The following is a 26272-nucleotide window of genomic DNA, read 5'->3' as shown; positions in this document are numbered from 1 at the left end:
GTTCTGAGGAAGGGTCACCGGACCCAAAACGTTAACTCTGTTTTTTCCTTCACAGATGCTGCCAGACCTGCTGAGCTTTTCCAGAAACTTTGTTTTTGTTCCTGATTTACAGCATCCACAGTTCTTTTGGTTTTTATTTAGTATTTAACTTACTACCTAATCCTAGTGAATTGTTTTTCTAATTAGTTGCAATTCTAAGCAAGTATACTTCCTGACATCTGTACTCAGAAGGTCAATCTACCTTTTAATACCAAAGAACTTCATCACAAAAATTTATCTCACCAATGAGATTCTTAATTTTTGATAAAAACTAAAAGAACTGCGGATGGCATAAGTCAGAAACAAAAACCAAAATTGGGCTGGAAAAGCTCAGCAGCCTGCTGGCATCTGTGGAAAGAAATCAGAGTTAACATTTCAGATCCAGTGACCCTTCCTCAGAAAGGGTGAGTTCTGAGGAAGGGACACTGGACCCGAAACATTAACTCTGATTTCTCTCAACAGATGCCGCCAGACCTGATGAGCTTTTCCAGCAATTTCTGACTTTGGTTCTTAATTTTTTCTTGCCCAATTAGGTTTTCATAGCAACCTTTCTTAGTCATAGAGTTATACAGCATGGAAACAGACCCTTCAGTCCAATGAGTACATGCCAAACATGATCCCAAACTAAAATAATACCACCTGCATCCTCCTGGCCCATATCCCTCCAAACCTTTCCTTATCATGTATTTAACCAAATGTCTTTTAAACGTTGTAATTGTACCCAGCTCCACCACTTTCTAAGTAAGTTCATTCCACATGCAAACCACCCTCTGTGCAAAAAAAATTGACCCTCCTATCTTTTTTAGATCTCTTCTTATTGCCTTTTCTGTGAATGAAAGATCCTGCTCTGTTTCAGGGTAATGACCTTTTGTCAGAATAGGTCTGAAACCTTCACATAAAGAGTAAAAACGAAAACTGAACAAGAAGATATCAGAGCTAAGGACGGTGTATGAGAATAGATTGGCAGGCAACATAAAATGGACAGCCAAAATTCATTTCTAAACACATAAATATTAAAAGGCTCATTAAAGGAAGATTGAAGAGGCTAGTAACAACTTGGCAGTAAGAAATTTGGCAGTTGTACTTTAATGCAGAAAAGTGTGAAATTTTACAGTTTAGTACTAAGAACGAAAAGAAGAAATCTGGAAATAAAAGTACAATATTAAGCGGGATGCACGAACAGAGACACCTGGTAATGATAAAGGTGTTGTAATGGTAATGTCATTTGATTAGTAATCCAGAAGTGCAGAGTAATGTTAAGGGGACATTGTTTTGAATCTCACCATGGCAAATGGTAAAATTTGGATTCAATTAAAAAAAACTGTAATAAGATGCAGGTATAATGGAAACCATGTAACCTGTCAATTGTTATTTGAAAAAAAAAACTGGTTTACTAATATCCTTTGGGGAGTGAAATTTCTGTTTGGGTCGTGGCTTGGGTATTGTGCTCTTCTGTACGTAACATTTTGGGAAATTCACCACGGCCTTTGAGGGAATACAGAAGGGATTTTATTCGAATCAGACTAAAGATGCAGAATTTCTGAACCACCAAAAGATTAGGTTGTTCTCATTACAGCAGACATAGTAAAGGGGAAATTTAATATCAAGTAGTTTGTTCACTCCCTATTTCACAATGTGTCATCTTTCTTGTAAAATAGATATTCATAAATTATTTATAAGTAAGTACAAAGATACAAAAGAGTTCTGTACAGACTTAGCAGAAAAATAACTGTTGAATTAGACATTCCTCTTTTGACTTCAATCGAAGTATGGGAACTAAAAAACATTTTTAATCATCACCTTATTCTATGAACTGTAACAGTAAGGATATTTTATAGTCTTGGAAAAAGGTACGAATTTAGAACAAAGAACAGGAACAGGCCCTTCAGCCCACCAGGCCTGCAATGAAATGATGCCTTTCTAAACTAAAACTCTTTTGCCTCTATGTGGTGCATATCCATCTATTCCCTGCCTATTCATGTATCTGTCAAGATGCCACTTAAATGTTGCTTTTTTGTCCACTTCTACCACCTCCTCTGTCAGCACCTTCCAGGCACTTACCACCCTCTGTGTAAAAAGTTCACGTCTCACATCTCCTTTAAATTTATTCCCCCTTTACCTTAAACCTATGTCCCACAGTAATTGATGTTTCTACACTGGTAAAAAGACTCTGGCTATCCATTCTATCCACGCCTCTCATAATTTTGTAAACTTCTATCAGGTTGCCCCTCAGCCTCTGATGTTCAAGTGAAAACAAACTAGTCCAGCCTCCCCTCATTGTTGATACCCTCCAAATCAGGCAACATCCTGATAAATCCTTTCCGTACCCTCTTCAAAATCTATGCATCCATCTGGTAGTGTGGCAACCAGCACTGTACACAATATTCCAAACGTGGCCGAACACAAAGTTCTATACAGCTGCAACATGACTTGTGATTTTTAAACTCTATTCCCCAACCCATGAAGGCAAACATGCCAGGCCGTCTTGACCAGTTGTGTTGCCACTTTCAGGGAACTGTCGACCTATACACCTAGATCCCTCGATACGTTAATACTGCTAAGGGTTCTGACATTAACTGTTTACTTCATGTAAGTACATGTGACTTTCCAAAATGCATCACCTCATATTTGTTTGGATTAAATTCCATCTGTCAATTTTCCATCCTAGTCTCCAGCCTTGTTGTATTCTGCTGGTCCGCTGGCAATCCTCCTCACTACCTGCAGCTCCTTCAATCTTTATGTTGTGTGCAAGTGTACTATTCAGGCCAACTACATTCTCCTCAAAATCACTTATAAATATTACAGACAACAGAGGGCCCAGCACTGACTCCTGGTCACAGATTTCCAGTCAGAAAAACACTCTTCCATTGCTACTCTCTGTCTTCTAATGACAAAGCCATCTTACCAGCTCACCATGGATATCATGTGACTTCACCATTTGCAACAGCCTGCCATGACGGACCTTGTCAAAGGCCTTGGTCAAGTCCATGTAAACAACATCCACCGTCATGCACTCATTAATCATATTTGTCACTTTCTCAACAAACTCAAACAAGCTTATGAGACACAACATCCCCTGCACAAAGCCATGCTGTCTACTGTTAATAATTCCATACTTTTCCAAAAGTAAGTAAATCCCATTCTTTGGAATTTTCTCCAAAAATTTACCTACCACTGATGTAAGGGTCGTCGGCCTGTAATTTCCTGGATTATCCTTGTCGCCCTTCTTAACGAAAAAATTGTTTATTCTCCAGTCCTCTAGGACCTCTCCTCTAACTAAAGAGAACACAAGACTTTATACAAGGACCAACAATTTCCTCCATCGCCTCACTCAGTATTATGGGATAGATCCCATCAAGTCCTGGGGACTTGACTACCTTAATGCTTTTCAAAACACCCAATACCTCCTCTTTTTCTATATTGACATGCTCTAGATTATCAACATGCCCGTCTCTACACTCACCATCTACCATGTCCTTCTCCTTTGTGAATATTGATGCAATGTACTCATTAAGGATTTTGGCCACTTACTCTGGCACATTGGATAAATACCCTCCTTTGGCGTTGAATAGACCTACACTTTCCCTAGCTACCCTCTTGTTCCTTATATATCAGTAAAATGCCTTGGGATTTTCCTTAATTCTGGCAAGGACATTTCATGGCCCCTTTTAGTCCCCCTAACTCTTTGTTTAAATTCTTTCTTGTTATTTTTGTATTCTTCGAGGGCTCTGTCTGTCTTCTGTTTCATCAACGTTAGGTATGCCTCCTTTTTTCTTTTTGACAAAGCTCACAATTTCTCTTGTCATCCACGGTTACTGAATCTAGCCATCCTTACCCTTCATTTTCACACGAATACACTGGTCCTGGACTTTAATCAAATGCCCTTTCAAAGATTCCCACATGCCAGATATGGATTTACTGTCAAACATCTGCCCCCTGTTTACATTCCCCAGTTCTTGCCTAATATTGCCATGGTTAGCCTTCTTCCCAATTTCGGACTTTCAGCCAAGGTCTACTCTTATCCATAAGTAACTGTGGATCTCATTGCTGCATAAGACCAAGTCATTGAGTGTATTTAAGGTAGAGATAGATAGGTTCTTGATTAGTAAGGGGATTGAGAGTTATGTGGAGACAACAGGAGAATGGGGTGAGAAACATATCAGACATAATCAAATGGCACAGCAGACTTGATAGACTGAATGGCCTAATTCTGTTCCTATATCTTATGGTTTTATGGTAACTTAAAATTTATGGGATTATGGTCACCGTTCTCAAATTACTCCTTCACTGAAATTTTGATCACCTGGTCAGGCTCATTCCCCAATGCCAGTTCCAGTATGGCCCCTTTCTCCTGCTTGGACTATTTACATAGTGCTTCAAGAAAGACTGAGATTGGGAAGAATTTCTTCTCTCAGAGGGTTATGAGTCTTAGGATTTCTTTGCCAAAGAGAACTATGAGGGGAGAGTCCTTGTATATCTTTAAAACTGAGCTAGATAGATTCGTGATCAGTAGGGGAATCAAGGATATTGGGGAATGGGCAGGAAAATGGACTTGAGGAACATTGGATCAACAATGTTCCTATTGAATGGTGGAGCAAGCTTGAGTGGCCCAATGGCCTACTCTTTTCCCTGGTACTTGTGAAGTTATTATGGTCTTCTGGAAACTCCACACTAGCTGTATACTCTCTGAGAACCCAAAGACGTCAAAGATAATATCATCCCTCACAGTGCCAGGGACCCACATTCATTTCCAGTCACTGTGTGGAGTTTGCACATTCTCCCCGTGTCTGCATGGTTTTCCTCTGGGTGCTCCAGGTTCCTCCCACAGTCCAGAGATGTGCAGGTTATGTGGATTGGCCATGCTAAATTGCCCAGGGTGTCCAGGAATGTGTAGATTAGGTGGATTAGCCATGGGAAAAATGTAGGGTTACAGGGAAAAGGTAGTGGAATGAGTCTGGGCGGTATGCTCTTCGGAGGGTCAGTGTGTACTTTTTGGGCCGAATGGCCTGTTTCCGCATTGTAGGGATGTTATTGACTTGTCACCTTGGCCCCACCCCACGCGTCATCCCGTCTCCGCCCCTCCCTTAACGCGTCAGCCCAGCGCCGCATCTCTCCACCCCTTCACCTCCCGACCCCGTGTTACCATGGCCACGCCGCCACCACCACCACCAGTCACCCTGACCCCGCCCCCTCCGTCCGTCACTAACCCCGCCCACCACCCAACGCTTGCGTCACACTGGCCCCGCCCCCTCTTGTGGGGCTGCTCGGCGACAGGAGACAGCGGCGAGACTGATGGTGAGAACAAAATCAGTGCAATCAATCAGTAGGAGAAAACTTCAAGGTAATTAAATGCCGTTGCCCGCATGTTGGGGAGTGGGTCTGAGGGCTCCTGGGGACGGATGATTGAGAGATCGGGGGAAAATTGGCCCCGGTCTTTATTTACTTTAAAAGAAGTCACTGTTTTGGGAGAAACCCGTGGGCAGCGTGGAGACTGAAACTGGGGGGGGGAGGAATGGGTAAAAAATGGACATAGACTGAAGGAGATGGTGTTGGAGGGGGTCCGAAGAGAGGAAAGGAGAGGTGGGGTGGGGAGAGTTAAGGGAGGATGTAGGTGAGGAGCAGGAGAGAAGTAGGAAAAAAGAAACCAAGGGGATGGAGCAATGACTAGGAAGCTGAGGAGGAGAAAAATGTGGATGTGGGGATCCGGAGGCGTGGAGTGAGAAAGCGTGCCGAAGGTTTTCAGGGTAAGTTATGTTGGGGTTGGAGGAAGGGGAGAAGGCAGAGGAGCAGATGCCCAGGCTGACTAAAGGAGTAGAGGGAGAGGGCATTACCGTCGAAGGCAGTGAGATTCGAAGAGGAGTCACCAGGGAAGATGAAAGCATGTAGAAGGAGTAGGGAGGGAGAAAGAAATTATGAACGGAAGCAAGGAAGGAAGGTTGGGAGGGGAGGATGAGAAAAAAGTGGAAGGAGTTGCAGGGAGAAAGGGAGATCGAGAAGGTGATGGGAGGTGAAGGGGTTGCGATTGCCTGAGGAAAACGACAAAAGATGTTGTTTAGAACAGGGGGAGGGAGGGGGTATGAAAAAGAGAGGAGACAGGATCTGGGGAAGGGGAAGAAAGGAGATGAGGGATATGGGGTGGAGATCTGGCTATGAGAGGAAATTAATATTAAGGTGAAAGGGATATGGGAAGGAGCAGCAGGACAGAAAAGGCCAAAGATGGAGGGAAAGGTATTGAGAGAATGAGAAGGGAAGGTGGAACTAGAACGAGATGGAAAAAGAATAGAGCTAGTTGCCTCAAGCTTCAACTTTTCAGTGGATTGTGAAATCCCAGGAGAAAGTTTATATAAATGCATACATTTTCATTTTAAATTTGTCTTTGATTTTTGTTTACTTCATTTGCCTGTCAAATTTTGAGTTTTTGAGTCTAAGTCACCTCCCACAAAATCTAGATCAAAAAGTAACTATCAGTAACGATGTTATGATTATCTGAGCTATGTTGTAACTGGGCAAATCGGATCTTAGACTGAAAGCCGGAGTGATAGATTATGTTTTGTTTTCTTTTAGTTTTAACAATGTGGCCTGTCACTGAAACAGGAGCACACAATTTGTAGATATTGTTTTAAAAGTAAAACAAATTCATTAACAACAAAAAAAATCAGCCAATCTACTTATGTATAACACAAATTTAATGATTATTAAAACGATGGTAAAAGTATAATCCCAAAATACTCCTTTACAGGTCCCAAAAGCATTATGCACTGTACCCTAAAGCACCTGTTTTACAGTACTCTATCAGAGCTCCTTTCTCTAACACTTCGATAAGTTTCATTAAATTGTGATTTGAACTCCCAGGCTGGAAATCTAAAAGCTTCCTGGAGTTATAATACACTGCTGAATAAACATACTCTGTTTCTAATACTCTCTTCAAACATTTCTGGTCTGAGACTCTCACTAGCTCCTTACTATGAGATAATCTGGTTTTACTGTCTTCAGTTCTCAGTAGCACTGCTATACAGAATCATCTTCATCTAAGGACTTTGCACAACTGCCCAAAATTAAAAATAACACTGAAGAGGGCTCTATAAACTATGGTTGTTTTCCTAACATAAAAGGAAACCAGTTCAGAAATTTATGACATAAAACATTGAGGTATAATTATTTTAGCTTAGTGACCCTCCTACTGTACACAATAATCTGTTATTTCAGATTGTTTTTAAAAATCACCATGGCAACGGAAATACTTACAAGTTAATTATTAATTCCATCGGATACATAGAAACGTTAATGTGTCGCTACTTCAAATTACAAGCATAACACAGATGGTCTTAATATATAAAAATAATACAACCTACATCACAGTGGCTATGACACTATTAGATTGGTTCCTCACCTGATTTGGTTTATGTGATTCCAGGCTTACAATGGTTGACATTAATTGCTCTTTGAAATGTGCCAGCAACCCAGTCAGTTTTATTCACAAAGGCTCACTAACAGCTTCTAGGTTCAATGAAGAGAGATCGGCAATGAATACAGGACTTATCAGAAATGCCCACATTCCATGAATGAATAAAAACATGTTGAAATGTGTGATTTGTATACATAAATACTGTTGTTGTAGTTTGAATTTCAGACTGTGGCATTGGATGTTGATTTATTTTTATGAACCATTTCAAAAGTTAATGAGGTCTGTCTATCCAGAACCATGATAGTAAATCACTGTGTCAGAGAGCAAGATACTGCAAGGCTCCTGGAGAATTAAGAGAACTTTCTTTACATTTGGTTGGTGGCAGGGGGGGTGGTTGTGGTTATGGTTATGAGAGCAGAGAAAAAATATCAACTGTAGCAGAACCTAGGATGAACTTTTCTTTTAAAACTTTTGTTAAAATTTATTCAGTTTGAAGGAGACCTAACTGGGGTCAGAAGCAAATATTGTCTCTCCAAAAGCTTGTTTAAAGTGGTTAGGGAATGAGTTAACTCAGTGAAAGAATCTATTTTCTGAAACTTCTCGATCGGACTGTTTAGTTAGAGTCGTAGAGTCATACAGCATAGAAACAGGCCTTTCGGCTCATGATGTCTATGCCGATCAACAAACTCCAAATTACGCTAGTCCCGTTTACCTGCACTTGGTCCATAGTCTACTACGCCCTAGCATTTCACATGCTCATCCAGATGCTTCTTAAATGTTGCGAGAGTACCTGCCTCCATCACTCTCTTAAGCAGTGTTTCATATTTTTTACCACCTTTGGGTGAAAAACAATTTCCTCAGATCTCCTCTAAGCCACTTACTCCTCACCTTAAACTTATGCTGTCTGGTGTTAGATATGTCTCCCATGGAGAAAAGATTCTCACAAACTGTCCTGTTGATGCCTCTCATAATTCATATCAACCTTCTCTGCTCCAAGAAAAACAAACCTAGAAATCCAGTCTGTCCTCATAACTGAGATTTTTCATCCCAGGCAACATCCTGGTGAATCTTCTGCAACCTCGTCCGGACCTACCATTTATTATGTATGTTCTTCCCTTATTGGACCCCCCAAAATGCATCACCTCACACTTATCAGGATCAAATTCCATCTGCCATTGCTGTGCACAATTTACAAGCTGATCAGTATTAGACTGTGGCTTGAGACCATCGTCCTCACTATCAACAACACCACAAATTTTCATGTTATCTGCAAACTTACTAATTATACCATCTATTTTACATCCAAGTTGTTCATGTAGAGGACCATCAGCATCAATCCTGATGGTACACTGCTAGTCACAGGCTTCTAATCACAAGAACAACCCTCTACCGTCAACCTTTGCCTCCAATTTAAAGCCAGTTTTCCATCCAGTTTGCCAACGTCTTGGATCCCATGGGCCCTTACCTTTTGGACCAGCCTTCCCTGTGGGACTGCGTCAAAAGCCTTACTGAAGTCCATATACTGTAAACCACTTCAACTGCACTATGTTCATCAATACGTTTAGTCACCTTTTCGAAAAACTGAATTAAATTAGTCAGGATATCCCTCACCTTAAACTTATGCTGTCTGTCTAACAAATCCATGCTGACTATCCTGATCAATCCCTGCCTTTCCAAATGTCCCTCAGAATATTTTCCAATAATTTTCCTACCACTGGCGTGAGAATAATTGGTCTGTAATTACCTAGCCTATCCTTGCTGCTCCTCTTGGACAAAAGAACTATATTAGCTATTCTCTAGTCACCTGGCACTTCACCTGTGGCCAACATAGTATTAAATAACTCTGTCAGGGCCCCAGAGATCTCCTCCTGTGCCTTCATAGCAGTCTGGGATACATCTCATCAGACTCAGGGGATTTATGCATCTTTATGCCTGCTGAGATATTAAATAGCTCTTCCTTACTAATCTTAACATAATCTTGAACCTCACCGTCCCAACTGAAATCCCAGGCTACAGTGTCTTCTCCTGTGAATACAGTTGAGAAATATCTGTTTAAGACCTCACCCATATTCTCTGGCTGCACACACAAATTACCCCTTTGGTCTCTAATGGGCCCCACTCTTTCCCTAGTAATCCTCTTATTCTTTATATATTTAAAAAATGCCTTGAAGTTTTTCGTTAATCTATCTGCCAAATATATTTTGTGGTCCCTCTTTGCCTTTGTAATTTCTTTTTAAGCAACTCGTTGCACACTGTATACTTTGGCAGGACATAACTGTTTTTCAATGCTCTATCCCCTACATATGCCTCTTCTTTTTCTCTTTATCCATCTCTCAACATCCCTTGACATCCAGAGTTCCCTGGATTTTCTGCCCTTACCCTTCATTTTTAGAGGAACATGCTAGCGTTGTGTTCTCACTATATTAAAAGACTTAATATTTAAAAGACTTCCGCTTTCCAAATTTAGACTTACCTGCAAGCAGCTGCTCCCAGTCTATGTTTGACAGATCTTGTCTAATGATATTGAAATTTGCCTTCCTCCAATTTAGACACTTTTAACTTCTACACTATTCTTTATCCCTTTCCATAATGAATTTGATATTTACAGAGTTATGGTCTCTATCCCCAAAATGCACTGTCCACTGAAAGTTCAATGATTTGACTGGCTTTCTTCCCTAGCATTAGGTCTAGCACTGTCCCATCTCTTCTAGGACTATATGGGTGCTGGCACAAAAAGCTCTCCTGGATGCACTGTAGGAATTCAACAAAGTCTATCTGACTTGTCCAAAATAGTTTTGGTGTTATTTCACAATATTACTAGTTGGGTAAATAATTTCCTGGGAGAAGTGACTGGCCAGATATCAAATACAGATTAATTAATAGGTGAACAAAATTGGAAGTTCCTTCCTGAGCCGTTAGATCATCATAAAGCATCCAGGAGAAGTTACTGATAATCTAGTACCTATTTGTTGTACAAAGTGATGGCTGTCCCAGACAGAAACAGGTCCATCACTTTTTTGATAGAATGTAGAAAATTAACATTCATTTCATGAGCCGAATGTTGTATTTGTATTTTAAAATATGACATTGTTAGTGCATATAGGTGTTAAATGTTGTATTCTAAATTAGACTGCAAGGGTTTTCATTTGGAGGACAAAAATTAAATGGACAGCTGAAATGGCATCATCATAGTGTTTCAATTGTGGAGTAAAATAAGTATTCATTTCACAAAAACAATAACTACTTTAAAGATATTTCATGGAAATGTCACCTCTATTTGCATTTTGCATTGCCTTGTGTTTGCTTCCCTCTGGAATGACAGCTCTTTGTAGGGTAAACACCGAGTAAAGTACACATCCACATGAACGTGAAGACTTATGAACATGTCAGTCCTGCATCAGTTTGAGATTTTAGATTGCCTCAAATATTTTTGATTAATTGTGTAGACATATGAAATACATCAATTTTGGATGTTGTACTCGATTGAAAAGAGTCATAAGGTCATAGAATCTGAGGGTGCATGCGCATTAGCCCTTTATCTGCAATACAGTGGTTCATGCTTACAGTATGTGAATTATGTGCAGCCAGTAGATTCTTTCCAATGGTGATTGTTGCTTGGCGACAGTGCATATTATTGCTTTGGGAGTTGAGTGAAAGACTGATGCTTATGGGGGTTCAAAGCTGCTTTTAACACCACTGTCACTTCAAATCGCAAAATATTTGATGTAACACGGTAACATTCAGCCAAATTTTAATTGTTGAAGCTGATGTTTGCGTAAATCTACCATAAATTGATTTTTTAATATAAAATCAAGGTAATTCTGCTTCCTTTAATCTTTTTTTTTTAAAAAAGCTTCCTTGTTATTTCCTAAGTAGGATATCTCATCCAAATTGGGCAGGGCCTTAAATGAAAAGAAATTGGATGTAATTGGTATGTTTATCTAAGATGTAGAGACATATAGATACAGTAAGCTGTCATTTGGCAAAAGAAAATAGTTGGTTCACCTCTTCTTTGTTGATTACACAAATAATCCTCCAATTCTGTGGAAAATGTTATGAAAGTTATTCCTGTGCCTCTTGCTCATCTTTCATGGCTGTTGCAGAATAGTTCACACAAATGTTGCTAGTTAACCCAGTGGGAATGAAATCAGGTCTGCTGTCTCTAATGGCTGTTTCACTCTGTACTACAGCCTTTTCAATTCAATGCAATTTAGAAAAACATTGACACACAAGTTTTATGATTGATCTAACTCCACTACGATTTTTATTAAAACAGAAATATTTTAAAATAAACAGGACTAAAATTACCTACTGTTTTTTTAAAAAAAGGGTATTCAAGGCAATTTTCTGTAATGTTTATTCCATTCAGCAATTTTATGATATTGATCTAATGCCTGAAATGTGAGATTTACAAATATGAATGAAGATGAGGAGAAAGTTAATTGGGCTGTCAAGGCTGTGGCATACAACACCATAGGTAAATTGTGACCCCATTTACCCTCAACAGCATATCATAATCTTCTAGGAGAGGAAAATGGGTAGAAACACTTTTACAATTTGGGAAACCAAACTCTGGAAAATGTGAACTGATTGGTGAGTGCAATCAACAAAGATATTGCAGATAGTAGTGACTGGGTGATGCATTTCCCCAATGGCCCATTCAATAATCTATTCAGCTGTCTTATAAATGTTTGCAGGAAACCTTTGAAAATTTAAAAGTTGTGGCAATATGCTCATATGAATAATGATAGACAGAAAAGTTGTGGCAATATGCTCATATGAATAATGATAGTCTGTCCTGCACAGTTAGGATATCTTGAGTATTGCTGAAAAAAGATACCGCTTTTAAACCTTTTTGATTTGAACCAATCAGGACATTTTGCAAGAATGTAAATATGAGAGAAAACCATGATTACTCTGCATTGCATGGCAAGTGGACACAGGTAAAGGTGTTGCTATGGAGAATGCAGCAAATAGTGATGATTGACAGTTATTATCAGGCTTTGTGAAATTTTGAACCAGGCATGTTGACCTTGATTATTCAGCGCATTGATCTGAGAAATGAACTAGCAAATGGCTGTCACGTATTTTGTTAAGACAGGCAGAGTTCATGTACATATTCTTTCTGTCTATAAAGAATGGTGGTTTGTGTACTAATGTATACATAGCTTTCAATACATAATTGTCACTGTTAGCTGCCATTATTTCAAATCTGATCGACTATGTATTGCCGGTCATAATTTGCACTGCAGTTCCATCTCCAGTACATTTAGTTTTTGTCAATGTAGAAGAACCCAATAAATAGGAGCAGTGCAGGCCATTTAGCTCATCAATCCTGCTTGTCTATTCAGTTAGATCATGGCTGATCATATTATGGCCTCAACAACATATTCCAGTCTCTCCCCATAACCTCTGACTTCCTTGCTTAACAATAATTTAACTAACTTCGCCTTGAACATATTCAATGAATCAACCCGTATTGCTTTCTGGGGAGAGAATTTGGTATATTTAGCGACTCTGTGAGGGAGATTTTTCCTCTTCTCAATCTTTACCAGACACCCCTAAATGTTTCCCTGAGTTCTAGACTGGCCTGTACTCTGTTTCCTCTGTACCCTGAAGTTTGTAGTCTCTCTCCGTTTAAGCAATGTAATTTATGTTCTTCCTGTTAGAGTGGTCAAGTGTAGATTAGCGTCTATGGATTTAGGAGATCTGTGTTTCCTATCCAGCTGTTATATATTGTTTACCTAAACATTGCATATTTTCAGAATAATAGCAAGAATTTTGATATTGTCAAAAATATACAGTTAAGCTGGATGAGGAATAAGGTATTTGTGAACTGTGCCAAGTTAATATATTCAAGATAATATATTCAAATCATGGACAGTGGTTGTAGTTAGAGACGACTCAGGTCTTGGAACTTCGTCAGGCTCTTTTGCTAACAAAGTGATTCATGCCTGTTTACAGTAAGACCTGGACAACATTAAGACGTGGGCTGGTAAATGATCACTAACAAATATAATTTGAAACTTGGCAACTGGACTAACTTTGCTGAATAAGAACAATTCTTTAATGTAAAATTTGGTATAAGCAAGTTCTTTGGTATTGGTATTTTGAAATAATTACTAACTTAGTGCTGAAGCAGCTGTTCTACATTACAGTTTCTTGTAGAACTGTATTTGTTTTAGTTTAGGAAGATTTTTTTATTTGTTCATAGTGTGTGACCATTACTGGTGAGGGCAGTTAAGAGTCAACCACATTTAAATTGCATCAAATTGTACTTATTTTCATCAACCTGTTCAGACATTCTGTGGCACATGTTTGGGGCAGAGTGGACCCTGAATCTGGATCTTCTGACTCAATGTTAGAGACACTACAAGACTCTCTGCATTAAATTGTACGTTTTCTTAAATGTTGCAAATGTGGTATGTGGATCTTATTCTATTCCTTGCTTCTGTGGATATGATGGTAAAATCAGACTTTTTTTTTAACCTGTGCTATGCATGGACAGCAAGCAGTTGAAACGGTTCTGTCAGTTTGGCATCAGACTAAATTCTTGCTGATCTGAAGGAAATGTAATTGGGAGGAAGCATCTACGTATAAGCAACATAAAAGCTTTATATAAGACAAAGCAAAACACTCTGGATGTTGGGCATTGAAATAGAAACAGAAATTGCTGATAATGTGCAGTGGGTTAGGCAGTTTCTCGTTTTTTTTTAATCAAAACTTTATTAAAGAGGTTGCATTGCTTTGGTGGAAATGTAAATATTATTTTAAAAAGTACCTGTTTCAACTATTTAAATAATATTGGTTAACTGTTTAAACATTAACAGGTGTATTTAGTAAAAATGAGAGACTCCCCAATGAAGAAAAACAGCAACAGGTGACTTTACAGGAACAACTGTAGCAATATCTTACATAATATCCTCAAGCATTACAAATGTCTTTGTAAAAAAAGTCTTAGGTCCTACAGCACTTTTTCTTATCTCTTTTGAACATTAAAATATACTAATGGCAAGACCAACACTTATTGATTAACTGTTTACATATCTGGTGAGTTTGTAAAATAGCGAAATTCCTTCTACCAACCAAAACTAATATACCTTTTATTTGTACCAAATCTCAATTTGTCAATTGTGTAAGTTTATTGATGCCTTCCTGTAATTTATTGTGATTCTCATCAGTACTAACTGTTGCAAATTTAGACATTGTGTTTTTGTTCCAAATTGTTTATGTAAATTGTAGACGGCAGTAGTGCCTGTTTTAATTATGTGGAGCTCCACTTCACACCTTCTGCTACTCTGAATATGATGTATCCTTTATTCTCACTGTCTGTTGTCTGTCTGAGGCCAATCAGCAAACTGTTACACCTCATTGTCTAAATTTATTAGTCTTTTATGTCAGAAGTCACACGCCACCAGGTTATAATCCAACAGATTTATCTGAAATCCTGGATTTCAAATAAACCTCTTGGACTATAACCTGGTGTTGTGTGATTTCTGACCTTGTCCACCCCTGTCCAACACTGGCACCTCCACATCATGGCTACCAGTCTTTTATGTGGCACCTTGTTGAAGGCCTTTTGAAAATCCAGATGACAATGGTAATACAGTAAGTGTAATTCTACTATATAATACTGAATATTGTTTATGGAGTTTTTCTGTGTTAAATGTTACATTTTAAATATCAATAAAACAATTCACGTGCAGGCTTTTTTCAAGATTTTAAAGACTTTGGTAATGTATACAGCCATCATATCAGACAAATTCATTCTTTGGTGTTTAAATTGTGCAATATGTTTCTAAATGTTGAGAACTCAATTGTTTACTCAGAAGCAGTGTTCTTTGGAAGGATATTTTCTTTTCTGTGAGAGATGCAAGTGAAGATAATGGTTTGATCCATAGGCACAAATAATTGTGGTTGTGCTAAGGCTGTCTAGAGAGGGTAACTAAATAACTTAATTGGCAGGTGGCCAGCGAGTGATGAAGATCATCGGATATTCAAACCTTTTGATACTTCTTGAAGTCAACGAAACCCTTTTGATTAATTACTACAGAATGTGATAGCTTTGTGCAGGAAACCAACTCTCATATAATTGCAAGTTATTCCAAGGCATAAAGTGCCTCCTTCATCTGCCTGAATTTATTCGTGTTGAAAACTCATTGTGGAAGTACACAGTTTCATATGCCTTGGTCATGGAAATATTTAGGTATTGTAACTCTTGCCATTGTGATAACTCAGACACCATAAAAACTACAATGGATTGCAGGGGAGCCCAATCTCCATCAGGGCAAGGAAATTGGCATTAAATGCATCTTGTAATGCATCTGACACAAACTGGGAGTAAATAAAAAGATGTAGAGAAAAGTAACATTTATTCAGGAAGAAATTTAGTGTTTACCTGGCTTGCTAGCTTGTCTAGGAATTAGAGGTTGTAGAGTTAAACCTCACTTGAGACACTTGAGCATGTAACCTAGCTGACAGTTGGAGTACTGAAGGAGTGCTGCACTGGCTGAGATCCTATGTTTAGGATGTTACCGTAAACTTGAGGCCAGGACTGTTGTCTCATATTTGTAAAAGATTCCGTTAAACTGAGCAGGGTGTTATTCTCATGTCCCAGCCATTATGTATCTGTCAAAAAGTAGAGAAATGATTGTTTAGTGATAATGCCACTGTACTAATAAATCCAGAACCCTAAGCTAATTTTCAGGGGTTGGTGTTTTGAATCCCACAGTGGCAGATGGTCAGATTTGAATTCACTATCAACCTGGAATAACTAATAAACCAGCCAAATGGCAACCATGTAAACACCTTTGATTTGTTGTAAAACCCATCTGGTTTGCTAATGTCCTTTTAAGAAGGGAAACTGCCTTCATGACCTGGTCTAGTCTGCATATGAATCCAGACCCACAGCATTGTGGTTGACACTAAACTGTGCTTTGAACTAAATGGCCTAGCAAGTCACAGAGTTCCAGGGCAGTTAGGAATGGGCAATAAATACTGGTGTAGCCAGCAATACTCTCAATCCATGAATTAATAAAACTGTAATCCACAATGTAGTTTATTGATTATTGCTATTAGTAGTTTACAGAGAATTCTGCTGCCTTCATTAGTCCCATCAGTTATTTTTGTTGCTGATATGAATCTTTTTGTTTCAAGTTTGTTATTCTGCAATGTTTCTATAAAAAAATGAAACAAAGAAAAATCTATGAAAAATATCCGTGTTGGGCATCATCTTTTGGGTTGAACAATGCATTCTTCTTACCAGACAGATTATTCTAACTGGATGCAATTATATTATTAGTTGTAGTCTTCTAAAAGGAGATGTAATTCAGTCATTCATACCTGTAGATGTTTTGAGACTAAGGAACAAATGGAACCATACAGCTGCATCCAAAATAATATTCCATTGGCTTCTACATTAAAGAGAACACCATTACCAAAATAACTATCAGAACAATTTTATCTTTAGCAGTACATTTCAGTTTGCTGACTAAATACACCTTAATGTATTGTTACTTCCATGCTAGTGTCAAAACTTCAGCTGTAGGGAGATAACTGTTCACTGCCTTGAAATAGTCTTGGAATACATTGTTAAATTAAACTAATTTTTTTCAGCATTTAGATTTCCTTTCTGCATGATCATTTTTCATTTTTGACTCATCAAATCTTTTAGTTATTTCCTTACATGAATAGACTCCTCATGTACAAAATCTGAAAGTGCTGGAGAAACTTAGCAGGTCTGACAGCATCTGTAGAGAAATATTAAGGGTTAATGTTTTGAGTTCAGTGACCTTTCGTCAGAACTGAAAGCAGCTGAGAAATAGCAACATTTTGCTCATGATGGGGATGGGAATTGGAGAGTGGAGGGAGGAGGAGGAGTAGAATAGATGGAAATGATGGGGAGAATGAGAGAGAGAGAGAGAGAGAGAGAAAAGGGGAGGCAAACAAAGGGATTTATGATCAGCCAAGAGGAAGATAAATACTGAATGGTTGCTAATGAGAAATATGCTTCCACATTCCTATGTTGTCTCATCCGGAGAAGACTCATTGGACTCAGAATTATTAACTCTATTCCTCTTTCCACAGATGCTGCCAGATCTGTTTTTGTGTCAGATTTCCAGCAGCAGCATTTTACTACTTATTATCCTAATTACTGGATTAACATTGTAGTACTTCATGAGCTCCTCCTAGTTTATATTTGAGGTAGCTCTCTGAACTCATTAGTTACTGCTGTCTTTCTCTCTCATGACCGATCAATAAACAAATACACACATCATCATTCTTGTATGGCTCAGAAAAGAATTCAGTCATTTCTTCAAGACTGGAAATTTCATTCAGGCCATGCAGTTGATGTCAAATGCAAATAGCCAAGTTTCAGCTCAACTATCAATCCTTTCTAATTACAAAGAGAGGGGTCTCATTACAAAGACCTACTGGATGGATCTTACAGTTACAATACTGATGAATGTTGAGATGCTTGATGCTTTTCAAGGCCACAAAAGACACCACAACTTGTAGGGAGCCCACTTATGTTTGAACCTGGAAGTTGCAATGCCTTCAAAAAGACTCCGAAGGAGTCCACAGTGATAGTCCTAGTTTGGGGGATGAATGTGGGGGTGGGGCAGAAGGAGGAGGGAGTGAGATTCATTTTCTAATTCCAAAACAAATTGCTGGTGAAACTCAATCGATCTGGCAGATTCTGTGGGAAGAAAGCAGAGTTAACCTTATGAGTCTGGCAACTTTCCTGATGAGTCTCCAGATTCAAAATGTTACCTCTGCTTTCTTTCCATAGATGCTGCTAGATCTATTGAGTATTGTCAACAATTTCTGTTTTTGTTTCTGTTTTTGTTCCAGCATCTGCAGTTCTTTTATATTGTTTAATTTCAAATAACTAACAAAAATGTAGGATTTTCAAACAATAAATGTTGAATGAGTAAACTGAATTCTGTAGAGACAAATAAGTACACTTATAAGCGAGTTCAGTGCTACTTAATCCCTCCTCTCCTCAAAATAGCACTTATAGCTCCTCAAACCTGCCAATATTTGAGGAAAAAGTAGGGCAGAATGAGAGAGAAGAGCCTTTGGGGGAGGCTGGAATTAAAAATACATTGAGGAGACTACATAAAATCATTGTAGATCTGTCGGTGAGTTAAAGGCAGATTTCAAGGGGTGTGTCTTTAGTGCATAGCATCAGTATGGTGTCCCAGGCTTGCATCTCGCTATGAGTATCCACACTCACCTCATTGATGGATCGACTGTTTGGGCTACTGCAGTTTTTGCTGTAGCCATTGGCATAAACCTTTGCCACTGACTGCAACATCTAGTTTTCCTTGCCAAAACATTTTTGGGGAGCTATACCAAATCAGAACCCATCAATTACGAAGTTGTTTTCCACATTTTAATACATAGGATAAAAATCACAAAAGCCAGATGGATACAACATTGGCTGAATGACAGGAAACAAAGATAAATGTTCACCTAAATATTTTTTGGACTGGGGAGAGAATTGTCGTGGAGCTTCTCAGTGGTTGCTGTTGTGACCTTTGCTCTTCCTGGAATACATTAATAACCTCTGCATAAGTGTACAAAATTTGTAACTGATATGAAACTTGCAAGAATGTGCACTGAGAGGATGATAATTTAGAACATAAAAAAGGCATGCATTACTGGTGCAGATAGACTAGTGACAAATGCAATTTAGTACAAAGAAATGTGAAAAGATTCATTTTAGTAAGAAGAATGTTAAAGCGTGATATAAGATAAGAGTACAATTCTAAACTGAATGCAAGAACGGAATGACCTGGGTGTATGCGTGCATAAATCATTTTGAAGGTAGCAGGACAGGATGGATAATAAAGCATCTTAGCATATCTTAGACTTTATTAATAGAAACATAGAAAACAACAGCAAGTAAGTTAGAACGTAAGCAGGCCCTTTGGCCCACATTTCTATACTGACTATGTTGCCATTTTAAACTAATACGCATTTGCCTGCACTTGGTCTATATGCCTCGATTCCCTGCCTGTCCATGTGTCTGCCTAAGTGCCTCTTAAATGTTATTATTGTATCCGATTCTACCACCTCCCCTAACTGTGTGTTCCATGCCTTGTACATTTAAACTTGCTATAAACTCCTTTAAACCTTCCCCTCCCACTCAATTTAAACCTATCCTGTCTAGTATTTGACATTTCCACTTGGGAAACAGACTCCCACTATCCACCCTGTCCATGCCTCTATATATACTACCATCACGTCGCCCCTCAGCCTCCGACACTCTCGCAAAAACATTCCAAGTTTGTCCAATCTCTCTTATAGCTGATATGCAACAATCCAGGCAACATCCTGGAAAACCTCTTTTGCAACCTCTCCAAAGCATCCACATCCTAGTTTCGCAGGGTTTAGTGCTGGGACCACAACTATTCATGTCATATGTTAATGATCTGGACAAAGTAACTGAGGGCATTGCTGCTACGTTTGCAGGTGACTCAAAGATAAGTGGCAGGATAGGCAGTGTTGAGGAAGTGGAGAGGCTTCAGAAGGCCTTGGACAGGCTGTGAGAGTGGGCAAAGAAGTGGCAGATGGAGTACAGATGGGATGTGGGGAAATGTGAGGTTATGCACTTGCGTAGGAAGAACAGAGGCATAGACTATTTTTTAAACCGGTAAAGGCTTCAGAATCTGAAGCACAAAGGGACATGGAAGTCCTAGTTCAGGACTGTCTTAAGGCTAACATACAGGTTCAGATGGCAATTAGGAAAGCAATGTAATGTTAGCATTCACTTCAAGAGGTCTCGAATAAAAGAGCAGAGATGTATTGCTGATGCTGTGTAAGGCTCTGGTCATACTGCATTTGGAATATTATGAGCAGTTTTGGGCCCCGAACCCCAGAAAGGATGTGCTGCCTTGGAGGGGGTCCATAGGAAGTTTACAAGAAGGATGCTAGGGATGAAGGAGTTGTCATATGAGGAACGGTTGAGGACTCTGGGTCTGTACTTAGAGTTCAGAAGAATTGTGGGGGAGGCAGGGAGATCCGTTTGAAAGTTGCAGGATACTCAGAGGCCTAGTTAGAGTGGATGTGGAGAAGTTATTTGCACTAGTAGGATCTGAGGGCACAGCCTCAGAGTGAAGGGACAACCCTTCACAATTGAAATGAGGAGGAATCTCTTCAGTCTGAGAATGGTTAGTCTTTGGAAGTCATATCTGCAGAAGTCTATGGAGACCAAATCATTAAGTGTATTTTTAGGCAGAGGTAGGTTCTTAATTGGTAAGGTGTTCAAGGGTTTTGGGGAGAAAGCCAGAGAATGGTGTCGAGAAAAACACCAGACATGATCGAATGGTGGAGCTGACTTCATGGGCCAAATAGGCTAATTCTGCTCCTCTATCTGATGGTATTATGGTCTTAGTGTGTGCAGTTCTGGTCACCACAATACTCCAAATGTGGCCTAACTAAAATTTTACACAGTTGTAACATAACTTTTATTATCAATGCCCTGACTGATAAAGATAAGCATACCTTACGCCTTCTTTACGACCTTATCCACTTGTGTTTCCACTTTCAGGAAGCTACGGACTTGTACCCCAAATCCATAGTCCACTGTGTATCAGTGCTCCTAAGGGTCCTGCCATTCACTGTGTACTTCCTCTTGCATTTCACCTCCTAAAATACATCACCTCACACTTGTCTGGATTAAACTCCATCTGTCATTTCTCCACCCAACTTTCCAACTGATCTATATCTTGCTGTAACAAAAACAGAAGTTGCTGGAAAAGCTCAGCAGGTCTGGCAGCACCTGTGAAGAAAGAATATCAGTTAACATTGTGGGTCCGATGATCCTTCCTCAGAGACCCAAAACATTAACTCTGATTGTTTTTCTTCACAGATGCTGCCAGATTTGCTGAGTTTTTCCAGCAACTTCTGTTTTTGTTCCTGATTTACAGCGTCTGCAGTTCTTTTGGTTTTTATATCCTCCTGTACCTTTTGATAAACTTCCTCACTATCCACAACTTCAGCAGTTTTCGTGTCATCTGCAAACTTTCTAGTCAGACCACTTATACATGCACACACACACACACACACCCCTCCCCGCGTGGTCCCAGACTTGTGGAACACCACAGCCAGAAAAGTAATTGCTCCACAACTGCCGTCCATGACCAAGTCAAGTTTATATCCAATTTACCAACTCACCGTGGATCCCATGTGACATAAACTTCTAGACAGGGACCTTGTCAAATGCTTCAGTAAAGTCTTTGTAAACAACATCCACTGCCCTACTTTCATCAATCATCGTCATTGCTTCCTCAAAAAAACTCAATCAAATTTCAGATAAGACCTCCCTGCCCAAAGCCATGCTAACTGGCCCTAATGAGTCTATTCTTTTCGAAAAGCAAAGGAATTCTGTACCTGAGAATCTTCTGCAATCATTTCCCTACCACTGATTATATGGCTCAGTGGCATATAATTTCTTGGTTTATCCCTGTTGACCTTATTAAACAACAGGAACAACTTTGTCTAGTCCCCATTCTTCTGGGAACCTCACCTGTGGCTAAAGAGATATCTATCAAGGTTGCAGCAATCTCCTCACAGACAAAAACAGAAATTGCTGGAAAAGCTCAGCAGGTCCGGCAGCATCTGTGGAGAGAAAACAGAGTTAAAGTTTTGGATCCAGTGACCCTTCCTTAAAACAGTTCTGAGGAAGAGTCACTTGACCTGAAACATTAACTCTGATTTCGCTCCACAAATGCTGCCAGACCTGGTGAGCTTTGCCAGCAATTTTTCCTTTTGTTTCTGATTTATAGCATCAGCAGTTCTTTTGGTTTCTTTCCAGCAATCTCCTCCCTTGCCTCCCTCACCATTCTGGGATAGATCCCAACAGGCCCTGGCAACTTATCTATCTAATGTTTTGCAAGACACCTGACACCTCCTGTTTTTGTATTGACATGCCCTACATATTAACATACCACTCCCTCATCTTAGAATCATCCACATCCTCCTCGGTGAATACTGATTCAAAGAATTCATATAGTCAGAGTCGTACAGTATGGAAACTAAGAAGTGAGTGGAGGATAAGTTTCAGAATGAGGGACAAGCTATTTATGACTTAGATGAGAAGGAATTCCTTCATTCAGCGCAGTGAATCTTTCGAATTCTCTGCCTGGCTCCAAGCTTCAATTCCCTCCTTTGTCCTTGAGTGGACGTCCCCTTTCCCTAGCTACCTGCTTGCTCCTAATGTACATATAAAATGCCTTCGATTTTCATTAATCCTACTTGCCAAGGACATTTCTTGGCTCCTTTTAGCCCTGCTAATTTCTTGTTTAAATTCTTGCCTACTTCCTTTTGTATTTCTCATGGACCCTTGTCTGATTTCAGTTTCTTAAACCTTTTTTCTTTTTAACTGATCTTTCAGTATCTCTTGTCAACCAAGGCTCCTGAATCCTGCCATCCTTGACTTTAATTCTCATAGGAACATGCTAGTCCTGAACTCTGATTACTGGCCATTTTTTAAAAAAAACCTCCATGTTAATCTAACTTCCCCAGTTCTTACCTAATGCTGTTGTAATTAGCCCTCCCCCCCCAGTTTAGCACTTTCACTTGAGGATCAGTCTTATTCATATCTTAAAACCTTTGGAATTAGGATCACTGTTCTCAAAGTGCTCCCCCATTGAAACTTTGATTACCTGGCCAGACTCATTCCATAATATAAAGTCTAGTATGGCCTCCTCCCTAGTTGGACAATTGACATATTGACAAGAAACCCTCCTGGATGTGCCTAACAAATTCAGCCCAACTTAAGCCCCTGGAACGAAAGGAGTCCCATTCAATATTAGGGAAGTTAAAATCACCCACTACAGCAACTGTGTTGTTTATACATCTTTCCATGATCTGTGTACATATCTATTTCTCCATCTCCTGCTGGCTGTTTGGAGGCCTACATTATAACCTCAACATAGGAATAACAAAGGTGCAATCACTGAGTTCTCCCAAATGGCTTTGCTGGATGTGCCCTCCAAGATGTCTTCTCTGTGTAGTTATGACATTCTCCTTAATCAGTAATGTAACTCCCATCTCTTTTACGTCCCTCGCTATCATACCTGAAATGTCTAATAAGTTGAGCAGCCAGCCCTGTCCTTCCCTCAACCAAGTTTCAACATTGTAGTTCCATGCTAATCCAGGCTCTCAGTTCATCTACCTTACCTGTTACATTCCATGTATTGAAACAAATACACTTCAGACAGTCAGTTGCACCATGTTCAATAACCTGGTCCTGCCTATTCTCCCTATTAGACTTATTGACTTAACCTCTAGCTTCTCCTCAGTCACTGCACATGCTGACCCACTGCTTTGTTTCCCACCCTGCTCCCATACTAGTTTAAACCCTCCCGAGTATCATTTGCAAACTCCGGGGAAAGATAATAGTGCCCCCTGGTTTAGGGTTTAGATGCTACTGTTGCTTTTTGTATAGGTTCCTGTCAATGATATCTGAAACCCTCCCTCCTACTCAAGCGCTTTAGCAAAGCATTCAACTGCATTCTTTTCCTATTTTTGGCATCACTAGCCATGACACAGGAGTAATCCCGAGATTACAATTTTAAAGGTTTCAACTTCCTACTTAACTCCCTAAATTCCCTTTGCAGGACCTCATCTTTATTTCTGTCTATGTAGTTAGTAGCAATATGGATCACAACCTCTGGCTCCTCACCGTCCCCATTAGGAATATACTGTGCCCTTTCAGAGACATCCTTGACTGTGGCACCAGGGTGACCACACACATCCTGGAGTCTTGTTCACGGCCACAGAAATGCCCATCTGTGCCGCTGACTATAGAATCCCCTATCACTACCGCTCATCTACACTTCGACAATCCCTGCTATACAACAGAGCCAACTGTGGCACCACTGATCTGGCTGATACTGCTGTTTTCCCCTGAGAGACCATTTCCCTGCCCCTCCTCCCCAAGACTATTCAAAACAATATACTTGTTTGAGAGGGAAACAACCACAGAGGACTCCTGCACTGCCTGGCCTTCCTGACAGACACTTATCCATCTGGCTGAAACTTTACATCATTTTTACCTTTAATACATTACTGCAGTGGCAATAATATCGTAGTGTAATGTTTGGGGCTTCACCATTCTTTGACACCAAGTCCTGCATGATCCCCTTCTCAGTCGTGGTGAGCAAGCCTTTCTCCCAGAATCCTCCTCAGTCGCTTCTCACTGCTGCCCTCACTTTTGTCAGAAACTAAGCAAGATACATTCCCAAATGATGGTGATGTTATGGATTGTGGAGACTGCTTAAGTGAACTGGCCATTACAGCTCATTTATTTTTCCTTTTTGATTTACTCCTTAACTGTGTCTGATTGTCATTGTGTGAGAGTGGGGACTAGAATTGGAGAATTGAATTTAAGCCTAAACATTAATTAGATTACCTTGTTTAACTTTGCTCCGCTGTTAATAATTGTTAATAATTAGCTTTAATTAGTAATAAGTCTTTCACTTGTGCTATAAATCCGGTGTCTGGTATTCATTATGCAAAGAAGTCTGGTTAGGAGCTATTGGGATCAATTTTGAAGGTCATTGAGTGTTTTAACCTTACTGTGTTGGGAATTCAGGTATAGGGAGACTGATTTGATTTGGCTTCTGTCTCTGTGTTATACAGGTATCCAAAATTGGGATCAGTCTAGACAGAGTAGATAGAAAGGATTGAGGACCAGAGGCTGTGGATTTGTGGTAATTGACAAAGAAGCGATAACAACATGAGATACTGTTTTCACAAAGCAAGTGATTTAATGTCTGGACTTCACTATCTGAGACTGTGGTGGAGGCAGGCTCCGTTGTGTTTCAAAAGGGTGATTCTATGATTTAAATTTTGCCTTTATCACTTTATTGTACTGACTTGCTCTCTGGTGTGAAAAGTTTAGATATTTTAACTGTTAGATCGTTGGTGCAACAGCAAATACTGGAGTTGCACATTGGCGTCATGAGGAAATCTGGACACAGCTGACTGAGGATTTGTTCATGAAATTGAGAATTCTCATTGTTTAATTCCCACACATCTGGAAAGCTTTGATAAAGCTCTTTTAAATCAGAGAATTCAGCATGCACTGACTCACTTAAGCTTAGTTGATCCCCAGAAAAAGGTAAAGGACTAACAACTGACTGTAGTTCCTGGGGAACTTTTTGCCTGAATTCCTGACTCATCACTGACTGTCCCCCCAACTTCATGTTCCACAAGGACAGCCTGTTATCAGCCACCCTACCATCACATCTACCTTATGTAGCCTTCCATTGAAACTGACAAAGTAACTTGCAGTGCTGCTGGACTTTTAAGTCACAGAATATGGCAAACTTACAGCTGCAAAAGGGTGTTCTGAGAAAGGGTCGCTCGACCTGAAATATTAACTCTGATTTCTCTCCATAGATGCTGCAAGACCTGAGCTTTTACAGCAATTTCTGTTTTTGTTTCTGACCTAATAGCATCCACAGTTCTTTTGGTTTTTATTGCAACAGGGGCATGGTTTCAACAATGATTCACTCCACTGTTAGCTGTGAGGATTCCTAGACAAGTCTTCCTGTTTTCTAGCTGGATTTTATCCTGTCTAGAATTTTCCACAGTTGAAGCCATATAAACGTCAGTGTGTATTTCTCTGTCTTATCAGGGTCAGAAAGAAGACTTTAACCCTGAATGAAGTTCCTTGGCCATTATTTGAAATATAGTTGTGCACTGAATATGTTTAAATGGCAAAAGAACTTTAGTTCTAATTTTAGATGAGTTTTGATTCTATTCCCTTCTGCATTCTAACAAGTTTAAAAGGCTTTTAGTGTTTTTGTG

At 39.6% G+C, this 26272-nt stretch overlaps 1 protein-coding gene across 6 annotated transcripts in view; it reads left to right on the top strand.

Annotated features, from left to right (window-relative positions):
* The first annotated feature begins 5279 nt into the window (after window positions 1-5279).
* The window catches only part of pam (peptidylglycine alpha-amidating monooxygenase), a 214056-nt gene continuing 193063 nt past the window's right edge, over window positions 5280-26272 (top strand). For 4 of the 6 annotated variants that reach the window (XM_048595165.1, XM_048595163.1, XM_048595161.1 and 1 more), the window contains exon 1: window positions 5280-5380. The gene's annotated coding sequence lies outside the window, so the exon portion shown is untranslated. The remainder of the gene's footprint in view (window positions 5381-26272) is intronic. The other 2 variants (XM_048595160.1, XM_048595158.1) reach the window with 2 other exon arrangements.

The sequence above is a fragment of the Rhincodon typus genome, chromosome 3, assembly GCF_021869965.1.
Source record: "Rhincodon typus isolate 14 chromosome 3, sRhiTyp1.1, whole genome shotgun sequence".
NCBI lineage: Eukaryota > Metazoa > Chordata > Chondrichthyes > Orectolobiformes > Rhincodontidae > Rhincodon > Rhincodon typus.
This window is presented reverse-complemented; position numbering and strand designations above follow the sequence as displayed.